The 14,961-nt window shown below is 38.6% G+C and overlaps 1 protein-coding gene across 2 annotated transcripts in view; it reads left to right on the forward strand.

Moving 5' to 3' along the window:
- Positions 1–14,961, forward strand: part of SERPINI1 (serpin family I member 1) — a 99,616-nt gene that overhangs the window by 46,909 nt on the left and 37,746 nt on the right. The window lies entirely within an intron of this gene.

Raw genomic sequence — 14,961 nt, forward strand, 5'->3', positions numbered from 1 at the left:
TTTACCCGTTGACCTCACATAATGATGATTGACCAGTACTTTCTTTCTTGATACAAAGTGCATCCTATTATTAGTTAATAATAATAACCATGGCACATAATAATGATAACAATTGCACCTTTATAAAGTGCTTTTAATCATTTATTACTAAGCTTTACAGACATCTTATTTGGTCCTTCCAACTACCCTGGGAAGCAGGTGCTGTTATTGTCCCCATTTTACAGATAAGCAAATTAAGGCTGGCAAATGCTAAGTGGCTTACCCAGAATCTTAAGGCTAATAAATGTCTGAGGTGGGATTTGGAACTGTTCCTAATTCAAAGTCTATGTCTAATCCATGCCTTATAATGGCACAGTGTTGAAGACTATTAGAGAGATTAGGGTATCTAGGTGATGCCATAGAACGACAGTTTTTTGAGTTCAAATCCAGCCTCCAACATGTACTAATTTTGTGATTCTGAGCAAGTCATTTAGCCTTATTTGCCTAAGTTTCCTATCTGTAAAATGAGCTGGAGAAGGAAATGGCAAATCACTTCAGTATCTTTTCCAGCAAATCTCCCAAAAAGTGGTCACAGAGAGTCTGATAAAACTGAGAGGCCTGGCTAAGTTCCCTTCAGGATTAAACCCCCTATGAAGTATTCTCTTTCCCTCCCTCACAGTGCCTTCCTTCTAACCGCGCCATTCTCCTTATTCTAGTTAAGTCTGGTTAGTCTAATCTGCCAGACAATGATTTTCTCCCATCTCATGGAATATGTCCTTTCTCCTGGTTAACTGTGAGTTCCCCTGGGGGAAGTTGTCATTTTCCTTAGTTTAATTATATGCTTTCCAAATCTATTTCATATTTATCATTCCTGGTGTCTGATGTATTCTTTCATTTTGTCTATAACCCCTTCCCATGAATAAATCTACTGTTGGTTAAAGAAAAAATTTAAAGAATTGAGATCAAATGCCCAGTGTTGTATACCTAGTAAGCTTCAGGGACTGGAATTGAACTTTTTGATTCAAAGCCCAACACTTATAGTTGCTTTGTCAGGAAAGAAAGGAAAGCCACATTAAGAATACTAGACAGTGGGAAGACCAATGACCTGGATTTAGTTCTGAGGTCTTTGCTAGGAGCAAGCCATGTAGCCTTCAGATTAATTTATCCAACCTCACAATCTCAGTGTCTTCTTCTAGGAACCCTTTGTTTTCTCTGTGTTCTCTAGACATAGGGCCTAGAACATTGAAAGCATTTGATCAATACTTGCTGTATCAAAAGAAGGGTTAACACTCTTGTGATTTATATAAGTTGTTGTAATTGATTTAGAGTTTAAGAGACCTTAGAGGTCATCTGATATCAACCCCCTCATTTTACAGTTTTGGAAACCAAGGCTCAGAAAAGTTGGTTTACAAAGTAAACCAGAATGCTTAGAATTCAAGCCAGGCACACCAGACACATAGGAAAGTCCCAAATTATTGGGAGAGTTGGGAAGACAGTTTTATTATTCCTGGGAGGAAGAGGAAGAAGGGAATGGTATATGAGAGGTAACATCTTAAAAAATGTTTGTCCTAAATCTTTAAACAATCATTCTGATTAGGTGAGCTTTGAGGGATGAATTTTGCACTGAATCTGGCAGCCCATTCGATTCTGATCTTCTGGAGTCACCATTCTGTTCGTCTGATTGTAATCCAAAAGCAGTCCTCTACTGGCATATGTGAAAACCCCTTTCCCTAGCTCTGAGTGAATTGTTCATTAAAATTTGCTAGAAAAGCCCCACTGGTGATACCAGAAGGTATCAGCTCTCTCCAGCTCTTCTCATCGAACCAGCACTAGTTCCGTTTCTCTAGCCCAAATCCAGCCCTGACATCTTTGAAGTCAGAAAGGAGTCTTCTGATCTCCTGAATGAGTCTTTTAAAAAAAAATCAGTTACCTAGAAAAGGTTAGCAAAGACTTACTATGAAAGGAGAAAATCCTTTTTTAAAAATGCTGTACATATCCTTTATTTTCTCTCCTCTTGCAAAGGTTTGAAAGCTTATCCTTGGGATGCCTGGCCACCTGGGACTTTCTCATCACAGTGATATATTTCTGGAGCTTTAGACACTTCCTATGCCCTGGAATCTAAAGAAACTGTTTATGAATTTATATAGGATTTTTAATAAAAACTCAAGATACCCCTAACGGAAACCTGGGGTATGCTTTTGGTCAGGTGAGGTGGGAGGAAATCTCCTGTAGGCTCCAGAGGAGCCCACAGCATCTCCAAAACCAAGATTTGGGCTCTAGGAAAACAAGACACACTTAGATATTCCCTTTAATGAGAAGCAGAATCCCAAGGGAAATTCTGGACATGTGTACCCTCCACTTTAAATTCCAAGACCATTCTCATGCCTAAAGCTGACACTCCTAGGATACTCGTCTATTCTTTCAGGTGTTAGGATAGTTTTGTGATAATCTGGTACTGCTGGGAGTACTGCTGGATTATAAGACTAAAGTACTCCAGGGGCTAGAGAAATATTGAGTATCAGAGAAGGGATGAATATTCCATTATCTTCTACCTTCTAATAACTATGTTGCCTCATGGAAATGTATATTAAATTTGTTTAATAATTTGAATAATTCTTTTTAATTAAATGATAAATGGAAATTGAAATTATTAAACACAATGGTATAATCCAAAAGAGTACAGCAAGTGGAGTCAGGAGAGATTCAGGTTCAATTCTTAGCTCTAGCACTGTCAGATCAGCCATGAGTAAGTGAATTACCTCTTTGCCGTCAATTCTTCAACTATAAAAAATAGATAATAGATAGCTATTTGGATGGATGGATGGGTGGATGGATAGATGGATAGGTAGATGGATGGATGAGTGGAGGGATGGATGGGTGGATAAAGAGACAGAACATTTATGAAGTGCATACTCTGTGTCAGATAATATGCTAAGGGCAAGAAAGCATAAAGAAGCAGTGCCTACCCTCAAGGAGCTTACTTTCCAAAATTAAAATAGAGGAGCTGGAAAATCAAGTAAGAGGGCCAAAGTGGGAAATGAAATCCAGACTGCAGTAGCACCTGACAAAGCTGTCTACCCAGGGAGCTTCCAATAGAACTTCAGGATGGAGATTTCTCCAGAGGAAGAAAGCTGCTCTGGTGATGATCTTTTTAGTTATCTACTTCATGGAGTTCTTATGGAAAACAAATGAGAGAATTCATGTTAAGTATGTTGTAAACTTGTGTGAAAGTTGTAAGACATCATAATCCTGGAGAAAAGGCTTGAGCTTAGAAGTCAGAGGAACTTGATTGAAACTCTGGTTCTGCTATTCATTAATTGAAAGTCCCTAAAAGAGGGATTGAGACATTAGGTTCCTCATGTATAAAGTGAGGGGCTTGGACTAACTGACCCTCAAAGCCATTTTACAGTCTCGGTTTTTCTGGAGCTTATGATAGCTCTTTGCTTATGATTGCTACTTGAGGGGGGTTGTTGTAAGGATCAAGTAAGATAATATGCTTATAGTTCTTTGCCTTAAAGAGTCATCGAAATTATAGCTCACAGAAGTTTGGTATTAATCCTTTACTGAAAGTTTCCTAAAAAGTAGAATGATGGTGACCTTGGATTCTCAAAGCCTATACCAAGAGAGCACAAACTTTGCCAGATACTGCCAAGCTGGAAAGGTTACAAGTACAGATGGGGATGAACCGAGGGTTTATTGTCCAAGTTCTAACCTATCTAAGTCTGGAGAAACAAACTGGCTACAGGGGAATGGATTAACAGGGCCATTGATTTTCCTAGGACCCTCTATACCCAGGCGAGAGGCAGCATGGAATAACATATAGGATGTGTGACTTAGACTCAGGAAGACTTGAATTCAAATTTGGTCCCTGATAATAACTATTTGTTCATGGACAAGTAAGTTAGCAGTTTGCCATTTGAAAGTGCACTCACACCTCAAATTGGGTGACTAATTAGCACACACACACACACAAACATACGTGTACACTCACCTTGTATCCCATTGAAAATCACCATAAATACTATTTTGGGAAGGAGAAAAGTAGAAAATACAAGTGGGAGAAAGTAAAATGATTTTTTGTGACTGAATTCACAGCAACCAAAAAAGAGAAAGCTCAGACCTCTATATTAATTAAAAGATAATGTCCACAGGCCAGATCATTGCCCCAGGGTAGTGAGTCTCCTACCATCTGATGAATGCTGTGCTGCCAAGGTAAAATGAATCCATTTGTCAAAAATGAATTTAAAGGAGAAGCTGAAATATTTATTTTCTGAGAGGAATGTTTTAAAGCTAGGATTATATTGAAGTCTATTGACTCAGTTTTATTCTATTAACATACGGGGGGAAACTCTGGATCTTAGCTGTCATCTTTTGGGGGCGAGGGATAAAGTGAACAAGAATAGCGGCTGGCTGCTTCACTCAATCGTTCACCTAGAGAAGACTAAACTGTGATTTGGAAAATAAAGAAATCAAGGGGCTACTTCCTTTCTGATGAACTCTGGCATTTGGGAATGGGAAGGGACTTGACATTTCTTCTAATTCAGCCTGTTTTAGACTTCCCTCTACAATATCTCCAACCAATCCATCTTTCACTTGAAGGTCTCTTGTGATGGAAAAATCCATTACCTCCTGAGGCAACCCATTCCTTTTGAATAGATCCTCCTGGTAGGAAAGGTTTTCTTTTTGTTTTTGCTTCTGCCAGCAATGAGCTTAAATGTGCCTTTCTTTGACTTTCATCTACCTCTGAGCACTGGGGCCAAGAAAACAAATGGAATCTCTCTTCCACAAGACAACTGTACGAATACATAGGGACAGACCTCATGCCTCTTTATATCCAAGTTTTCTGTCCAAACTAGAGTCCCAGGTCTTTCACTAAGGCCCTTCATCATTTTAGACCTCTTCTTCTAGACATGGTTCATCTAGTTGGTGTAATTGACTAGGGAGGAGTACAAGTGCCCTGGAACCCTCCCACCCTTTGTTTTAGATATTAGGACTCTCACTGCAACCTGAGAACCATCCCTTTTTTAAAAGTTTCTATATAATGCTATTGACTTATATTGTGCTTAAATTCCTTGTAAACCCAGCTAGTTTTCTATAGGAATTGTTGTCAGCCATACCTCTCCACTCTTGTACTTGTTTGTATGTTTTATTTTATTTTTGAATCCAAATGTAGAGGTTGGCAGTTATTCCCATTGCATTTTCTCTTATTAGAGGCATCCTGGTACTCCACTAGGTAGAGAGCTATGTGAGGATTTAGGAAGATGAAAGTTCAAATGTTACCTCAGACACTTATTAGCTGGGCAAGTCATTTAACCTTGTTTGCCTCAGTTGCCTTAACTGTAAAATAGGAATAATAATAGCACCTTCCTCACAAGGTGGTTGTGAGAATTAAATGAAATAATATTTATAAAGTGCTTAGCACAAAGCCTGGCTCTTAGTACGTGCTTTATAAATGTTTATTCCTCGCCCCCATTCCTCCATTTTTATTAGATTTAACCCAATGTATATATGCCTTCAAATTTCTAGGTAATTCAAAGTTAAGAATGTCATCTATAATATGTCTTCAGTGAGGTCATCAATAAAAATATTTAATGACACAGAGTTTAGGACATATTTTTGAAATATTTTCCTAGAAGCCCTCTGCCAAATCGATATGGAGATCATTCCCTTCTAGCCTCATAAATCACTCATCTCATTTGATAGTAATGCTTCTATAATGTGCTCAAACTAAAAGAGAATGGAAAAATGGATAAGGAAACAACCTAACACTTTGCTGCATGCAAGAATTGTATTTCAAAAGTAAACAAAAATGATGAAAATGAGGCACCGGAACAAATTTTCCATTCTTCCTCACAGAAAAATCAGGAATTTAAGTGATGCTTTTTAGAAAAATCAACCATAAAGTGTTACAACAAAGGAGTTATATCTGGAGTTTGTTATATTTCCATGTATCATAGACAATGAAGTGATATTATTAAATGTTTATGCAACAAATTGGATAGTGCCTAAATTTGAAAAGTTAATTGAATAGCAGACACATATAGCAGCACAGTAATTGTAAGAGATTTATGTTCCTCTTTCAGAAGTGGATAAGTCTTACAGTGATAAACATAAAAGAACTGGTAAAACTAAATAAGCTTTTGGGGAAAGTGAGGGTTAGGGTTAGAGACAAAAGAAAAATAGACTCAAGTCCCAAACTAATATTTTCAATCAGTCTCTATTCCAACTCCCCAGTCAGGAAAACAAAGGAATATCTAACTTGGGATCTTTTCTTCCAGTCCTCCCTCTTCTCCCCTCCCCATGCAACTTCCTTTACCAAGGATCAGTAAAAATCAGTATCTGGCCCTAGGCCATAAACATCCTATTTCCCAAGGAATTGGAGCTAGGATACATGCCCTGATTGCTTTAGAAATTTTGTAAAATCTCTGGCAAATTTCCAGCTGTATGGACAAATGCAACAGAAAGATGCTGGCCCTGAGGCTTCCTGAATGTTGTTCTCTAGGGTCCACAATGACACTGGGCCTCTTTGACTTTGGTGATGATTGCCTGCTTTAAAGCAATGTTCTTTCAAGTGGGTAGGACTTATGGTCAATCAGTCAGAGGGTAGAAGTGCCCTATATCAGTCTTCCTCCATAGTCAATCCTGAACTACTTTCCACAAATACGGTTTACCATCCCTTCAGTGCTTCCCTAATATTATTTTTGTTTCCTTTCATGAACCTTGATATCATACTTCCCTAGCATCCATGCCTCTTAGGATTCTGCTTCCCTCTGACTGATGAAGGTTGAAAGTAAACATTTGCAAGTTTCTACGAGATCTTTTATTTAAAGTTGACTTTAGGGAAACCATCTAATTTCTCATCAAAAAGTTCTTCATCGGGTTTCTTAGTTAGTACTCTCTCTCCTTTCAATTAATCAATAAACAGAACTTAGAATGTGCTAAGGATACAAAAAATGGCAAAATACAGTGTTCTTCCTCAGAGAGCTCACAATCTAATGGGGGACATAGAATGCAAACACATATCTACAAAGCAAATTCAATGCAGAATAAATAGAAAATAAATAAGAGAAGGAAGGCATTAGAATTAAGAGGGGTTTCCCTTTCTTACCCCACTTTACAGCTTCATATACATTGTCTCCTGCTATTTGATTGTAATTTGCCATTTGATTGTAATTTCTTTGAAGGCAGGAACTGGCGTTTGCATTTCTTTATATCCTCAGCACTTGTCCTGGCACATAGTTGGTACCTAATAAGTCTTTCTTAATTGACTGGCTGGTTTTATTTCATTCTTATACAGTTCTATTTTTATATAAATTTTATAATGTTCACAATTATTAAGATGTAATAGTATATAATTATGTCGCATATAATTACATATGTACACGATACATATAATTAAATATGTATGTCATATAAGTGTTTATAAATAAGTAAATATACTTAGCGTAGTCATCTGATGATTTTTTTTTTTTAACTCATAGGGTTACATTTTCAAAAAAAAAAAAACTTTGGAGAATACTGCTCTAGAAAACCATCTGTTATTGTTGTTGTTGAGTCGTGACTTCAATTAGGATTTTCTTAGCAAAGATACTGGAGTGGTTTGCCATTTCCTTCTCCAATTCATTGGACAGATGAGGAAACTGAGGTAAAAAGGATAAAGTGCCTTGCACATGGCTAGTAAGAGACTGAGGTTGAATTTGAACTTGTCTTCCTGACTCTAGGCCCTGCTTTCTATCCACTGCACTATCTCCATGTCCTAGAAGCCATGCCTTCCAATTATCTTAAGTCTAAGAGCAACAGTGGCCGGAGAACATACATGGAACATGCAAGAAGGTCAGATGAAATAGTTTGATCCCAGAGGTTACGAGAGAGCCAGTGGAGTTTATTGAATAAGAAGGTGAACAGTCACATCTGAGCTTTAGAGAGTCAATTTGGCAGATTGAGTGGAGGATGGTGTGGACATTGTAAGCCCCTCTACTTCTTCCTCCGTGACCTTTGGAGACTCCAAGGATTCTGCATTTGCCTCCTGAACAGCCTTCTTTTCAAGGATTCACATCTTGAGGAGCGAAAGTAGGCTAAGGGAGAGTGAGGACGTCCTGCTGTGTAATTACAAATAGCTATGAACCAGTGGTAGACACAAGTCCTGATGGTGCTTGCAGGGTCACTCCTGGGTCTTCAGCTTGGTATTTTCCTCAGGTATGAACAACAAAGAGGCTGTGTTGTATAACAGAATGAGTCGACCTCCAAACCATGAACACCTAGATTTCAATCCGGCTTCTGCCACATTCTGGCTATGTACTTCTGGGCATCGGTGCTAGGCCAATGGTGTTAACCTCAAGTACAATAAAGCATACAGAAAACAATCAAACCACATCTGATATATTTCTTTCTTTCTTTTAGCACATCAACACATAAAATCAGAAACTGTGTTTCAGACACTGTCTGGGAGTTTTGTAAGCCCGATGTTGGATTGTGTTTTTTCTAGTGTTTTTAGTGTACTTGAGGTTAACACTACTGAACTAGCACTGAAGCCCTGTGTTGTAGGCAACTGTCTGAGGTTCTGAGCTGCAGAGAAGATGCTGACCAGCATCAGAAGAAAGAATTTCCTCAAAGGGGATGTCCATGTACCACTAAAAACCTAGGTTTGGTCTCTTTCCTGATTCTCTAGGAACAATAATCCCTTCTGTGCTGCTAATTGGATCTGGGATTGCCTCCTTTCCTGTTTTCTCATCTTCTCTATTGGAAATAATTGAATTTTTGGAAAAGCAGCTGCAATGGACTTGAGAATAGGCCATTCCTCTTTGAAAATATAGAGAATAAATTTAATTGTCTACATATATTATTTTTTAAAAGCCTACTCTTTTTAGTATAGTGATGTATTCTATCCAAATCAGAGCTTCTTAACGTAAGGTCTATAAACCTTTAAAAAAAATGAAAGGATATTTCAATAGAATTAGTTGCCTTTTAAATTCTGTGCATTTTGTCTTATGCATTCTGAGAAGGGGCCCATAAGCTTTACCAGACTGCCAAAAGTGTTTGAGATATAAAAAAGAATAAAAAATAAAAAAAAAGAACTGCTGAGATTGAGAGAGAAGATTTAATGTCTAAATCTATTTGAGGTATGTTGTTAATAAAAATTATAATAGTGATAGCATTTAAATCACTGTATAAAGTATTTGTACATTTTTAAATATATGTATATATTCACACATGTAAATATGTGCATATGCACACACATATATGAATTTTGTTCTTGTTGAGTTAGTTTAGTCATATTTGACTCTTCGTGATCCTATTTGAGGTTTTCTTGGCACAGATACTAGAATGGTTTGCTGCTTCCTTTTCTAGCTCATTTTACAGATGAGGAAACTGAGGCAAATGGGGTTTAGTGACTTGCCCAGAGTCACACAGTTAGTAAGTGTTGGAGGCTGGATTTGAACTAAAGAGGATGAGTCTCTCCTCTCTTTTTCATCTTTCTCTATCTCTGTCTTTATCTCTCTGTCTCTCTCTCTCATCTCTTTTTCTCTCTCTCTCTCTGTCACTCTCCTCTCTTCCCTCTCTCTCCCTTATCTTTTTCTTCTCTCTCTGTCTCTTTGTCTCTTTCTTTTTCTTTCTCTGTCTCTCTCCCTTCCTCTCTAACTCTGTTCTGTTGTAGATGGGATTTTTAATAAAGCTTTTTATTTTCAAAATACTTGCATAGTTAGTTTTCAACACTTCCCCTCTGCAAAATCTTGTGCTCCAAAATTTTTCTCCTTCCCTTCTTCCTTGCCCTTTCCCTAGACAAGTGATCCAATATATGTTAATCATGTGCAGTTCCTCTGTACACATTTCCATAATTATCATGTTGCACAAGAAAAATCAGATCAAAAAAAGGAAAAAAAATAGAAAGAAAACAAAATGCAAGCAAACAACAACAGAAAGAGTGAGAATGCTATGTTGTGATCCACACTCAGTTCCCATAGCCCTCTTTCTGGGTGCAGATGGTTCTCTCCTTCACAAGACCATTGGAAGTGGCCTGAATCAATTCACTGTTAAAAAGAGCCATGTCTGTAAGAATTGATCATCGTATAATCTTGCTGTTGCTGTGTACAATCTTCTCTTGGTTCTGCTCACTTCACTTAGCATCAGTTCATGTACATCTCTTCAGATCTCTCTGAAATCATCCTGCTGATTGTTTCTTACAGAAAAATAATATTCCATAGCATTCATGCCATAACTCTTTCAACCATTCTCTAACTGATGGGCATCCCATCAGTTTCCAGTTTCTTGCCAGTACAAAAAGGGCTGCCACAAACATTTTTGCACATGTGGGTCCTTTTCCCTTTCTGATGATCTTTTTGGGAAATAGGCCCAGTAAATGCTGGTCTTCCTAACTGCAGTCTCATTATTCTATCCCTTGAACTGTACTCCTTCCTCATTGAAAAGAGGCAGTTTAGTAAAAGGGGAAACAGTATCAATCCAGGTTTCTAATCCCAGCTCTTAGCACTTGCTAGCAATGTGTCCTTGCTTAAAGCATTTTAAACACCATTAGAGCCTCAGTTTATTCACCAGTAGGTAGAAGATTCTACCAATAGGTAGAATAGGGACAATTTTTTGTTTCTTTCTGCCCTAGTGCCTCCTGAGAGGCCTAGAATACAGTAGGTACCTCATAAATATTTAGTATATCATGAAATGTGTGAGAACAATAATTGTCCTATGAGCATCACCATGTTAAAAGTCACATTAAGTCAGGATAAGGATTGGATCTGTGATTTCTGTAAGCAAGCTGAGGATGCTCTCTTTTCCAATGCAGATAGGCACCTTCTCTGTCCCTATTGTCTTTAGAGAGTTGCCCAGAGCACTGAGAATTAAATTACTCCTTCAGGATCATCCAACCAGTGTCTTTTAGAGACAGATTCAAACCCAGGTTTCAGGCTAGCTTCCTTTCTACTGTATACCATTAAATAGTTTGTGAGAAACAGCAGTCCAGTCTTTGAAGCACCTTAAGATAAGATAGAAGTACCTGGTATCGAATTAATTTGATTTTATTTTGTGTTTATTCTACTTCTATTTATTATACATCTACCTTTTTAATTACATGTTATCTTCCTGATAGGATGAAATCCCAGAGAGTAGGGATGACTTTGTCTCCTGGCACATGGTAGACACTTAATACATACTTATTGATTGATTGACCTTGATATCTTATTTGTGCCATTCAGTAGTGCTTGTGTTGGTTTGTGAACCATCCTATCCCTTTCCTCCCCACTAGAAAGGGAGGAATCACAGGGGTTCCTCCTTCCCATCTATGCCTCTTCCCCAGCCTGAAATGCTGATTAATGTACTCTGTTTATGTGAAGGCATCTCATTTTGGTGATTCAAAATTAATGAAGCTACAGAATGAATGGCCAGCCTGAGCTCCTTTCTGCCTCTGGGAAAGCCGGGTGACTCATTTTCACATGTGCTGATTATCTGTGACTGATGAGGGACCCTGCCTGCCATTTTATGGAGTCATGTCCGTGGGACAGAATCAAGGGCCTCACCTTTTGTGCTGGCCCGCAGAAGTGTTCTTAGCCAGTAATGCATCACGCGTGGAAGGCTCGTGTCGAGCCAGCATCAGCAATAGGAAAAGTCTGTCATCCCCTGCCTTGCTTCTTGATATAATACTTCATCAAAAGGAGGGAACGTGGGAGAGGAGCTAGTACCATAACCCCAGGCAATCTAATTCCATTTAGAAGAGAGAGCTTCACACTTGGCATCTCCACTTGGCATCTCCACATCTAGATTCAATTCAGCATGTCAGAAGGCACATAATTGAACCCCTCTTATGTAACAGAGGCACTAGGCTGGGATTTAGGGATACATATACAAAAATGGCAGATTCCCTGCCCTCAGGGATATTCCATTCATCTGGGGAGACATACATATTCCGACATGTTAAGGCACATAGCTCTGTCTCTTTCTATCAACTCTCTTTCCCTGTCTATCATCTATTTAGCTATTCTCTTATTCTTTTTCTCATTCTCTGTGCTTTTTGTGTATATGTGTGTTTATCTGTTTCTGCCTCTGTCTTTCTGTCTGTCTCTGTCTGTCTCTGTCTCTTTCTCTGTGCGTGTTTGTCTCTCTGTGTCTGTATCTTTGTATCTCTCTGTGTCTATATCTCTCTAACTCTGTCTCTCTTTTTCTCATTCTGTGTGTGTGTGTGTGTGTGTGCTTTTTGTGTGTTTGCATGTTTGTTTCTATGCATGTTTCTGTCTGTCTGTCTCATAAATTAATTTAGCTGGGGGTGTATCATGACAAATGGGGAGATGAAGAGAGGCTTCATGTAAAAGCCAATATTGAGCTGAGTCTGGAAAGTTTCAAGGGACTCTAAGAAATTGAAGTGAGAGGATAGAGTACATCTGGGGCATTGGAAACAATTTGTGCCAAGGCAGGGGTGTTCTGGAGGCAGCAGCGTGTGGAGTAGCAAATAGGGCGTTTGGCGAGAATGTGAGCGCACCTCGAGGGAGTCCTATGGAATCCACCTAGAGACATATTACTAGGAGCATTAATTACCAAATCGAGATTCTAAGGGTCCGAGGTGAGGAGGAAGCTCAGTCGTCTTGGGCATGGAGGAGAGCTTGTGCTAATAAGAAGGCAAGGATTTGAATAGAAAGGAGAGGGCACTACTTTCTTGCCACTAAAAGCTGAAGTTGCTATGGGCCAATCCTTAAAAGGATCACTACGGATTTTGTAAGTGTTTTATGAGCCCTCCTTTCCACGACATAGACCCTTTCCAAGCCACTGATTCCAACAAGTTTTAGACTTGTTTTAAATACATGCTGTATGTATGTCACTTTCCCCTTTTTTACAGATGAAAAAAAAAATTGAGGTACAGCAAAGTTAAGGACTTTGCTCATGGTGAAGCATCTAATTACTATTAAAGACAAGATTTGAACTCAGGTCTCTTGTCTCCCAAGCTGCAGGCTCTAGTTAACACATTGTATTGTACTTTATGACCATATACCGTAATCTGTTAGAACTGAATTCTACATAGGAAGAGCTGGCAGTTCTGATAGGAAATGCTTAATTTCTCCCAAACCTCAACTAGGTAATATTAAATAGAGGAAATGAGGCTTTAAGTCAATGATTCTGATAGTTGGCCCATGACCGATTTTTAACTCTCTATTTATCTAAATGCACAAGAAAACAAACAGACTGATACTGGCTGATTGTCCTAAAAAGCAGGACTATTGGGAATTTGAGAGTAGCACAGATGCTTTACAATGGAATCAAAAGAGAGAGAAAAGAAAAAGAAAAAAAAAAAAGATCAAGTGCCAGCTCTGTTCTGTGCTATCTGAGTGATCTTGGACAGGTCATTGAACTCTTCCCAGACCAGGTTTCACTTCTTCAAAATGGGAGAGTGCTTTTGATGGCTTCTAAAAATCCTTCCCAACTCTGAATTTATGATTCTAGCCTCTTCTTTGTTCCTTTCTTTGTTCATGTGGTTTCCTTTTCTAGAATATGCTCTTTCCCATTCTTCTCAGTTCCCAATTTTCACAAGTTTTAAAGAGGTTGAAAGGACCCCAGAAGCTAACTAGTTCAACCCACCCACTCGGAGCCCAAACATGATTCCCTGTACAACATACTGACAAGAAGGCATTTAGTCTGTATGCAAAAAGCATATTAAAAAAATACCTAATTCAAGAAATGGTTCCTTCAAATAGGCTTTCCCATTAGATTTTCAGTTTTCCTGCTCTGCAGGTTTTTTTCTAGCACTTAAGAAGTCAGTTTCTTTTAAGTAATCAAATATATTTCTTCCTAACTCACTATTGGAGTTGTGTGTGAATGCATAGTTGTGGGGAAAGGGGAGGGAGAGAGAAGACAGAACAGAGACAGAAAGGATGTTTGTTGATCAAATCATCCATGATCATTGGATGTATAGAGGGCTGGTCTTGGAATCAGAAGGACCCACGTTCTAGTCTTTAAACATTAAGCTCCTACTATATACCAAGCACTGAGGATACAAAGTAAGGAAAAAAAAAAAACAAACAACAAAAATAACCATCTCTGTTCTTAAGGACCTCACAATTTAATGGAGGAGACAACAGTAAACCATTATGTATCAGCAAGTTATGTACAGGATAAATAAGAAATAATTAACAGAGGAAAATTATGAGGGCTTGAGAAAAGCTTCCTTTCGGAGAAAGTTTTCAGTTGATTTTTGAGGTAAAGATGTGGTTAAGAAAATTCCAGGTCTGGGGACAGTCAGAGAAAATACTTGGCGATGAATGATGGAACATTGTTTCTGGAACAGTACTAGTATCATTATTTTAAAAAAGAGTATTTAATAGACCTTGGAATGAAAAGGGATCTGGGGACTAAGCTAAGTTGAGGGATTTTGAATACCAAATGGCATTTTATTTTTTATTTTTATTTTCTCTTGAAGACGTTAGAGAGTCACTAGAGTTTAGAGAGAAAAGGAGAGGGAAAAGGGAGTGTGAGGGTTGGGGTAGGTGTAAGTACAGGGGAAAGGGTGTTTGTTTGGAGGTTCAGTCCTGGCTTGGTATATACTGCTCAAATGACAATTAGGTAGGTCACTTAACCTCTGATATGAAGATTAGATTAGTTTAACTCTCAGATTGTTCCTAACTCTTAAGTCTATGATGTAAGATCTACAACCATGGAGGAAGTTTCCATGCTGGCTGGTCATTCCCTAAATTGACAAAATCACAGGTCCAGCTCTTCCTTTCCTAAATGAGAACTTTTTCAGTGGATCTGTGGTCTCAACTGTGTGTTTTGTAATCCATCCAAGCTTGTGTGTTATGGGCAGCTATTCTCTGTGTCTTTCCTTCACAAGATGCCCACCCACCTTGTGTGGTGCCTTTTTCTAGATCTCTAGGTGTTGAAGGCTGCCAAAGGAGTATGAACATTGCTCATCCTTCACTCTCATCCCATGACACGTGCGCCTTCTTTTCCTACCTTCTCTCTCCCTTACAGCATCCCTTTTTGCTTCATCTCCTG

Source organism: Antechinus flavipes, chromosome 3, assembly GCF_016432865.1.
Source record: "Antechinus flavipes isolate AdamAnt ecotype Samford, QLD, Australia chromosome 3, AdamAnt_v2, whole genome shotgun sequence".
Lineage (NCBI taxonomy): Eukaryota > Metazoa > Chordata > Mammalia > Dasyuromorphia > Dasyuridae > Antechinus > Antechinus flavipes.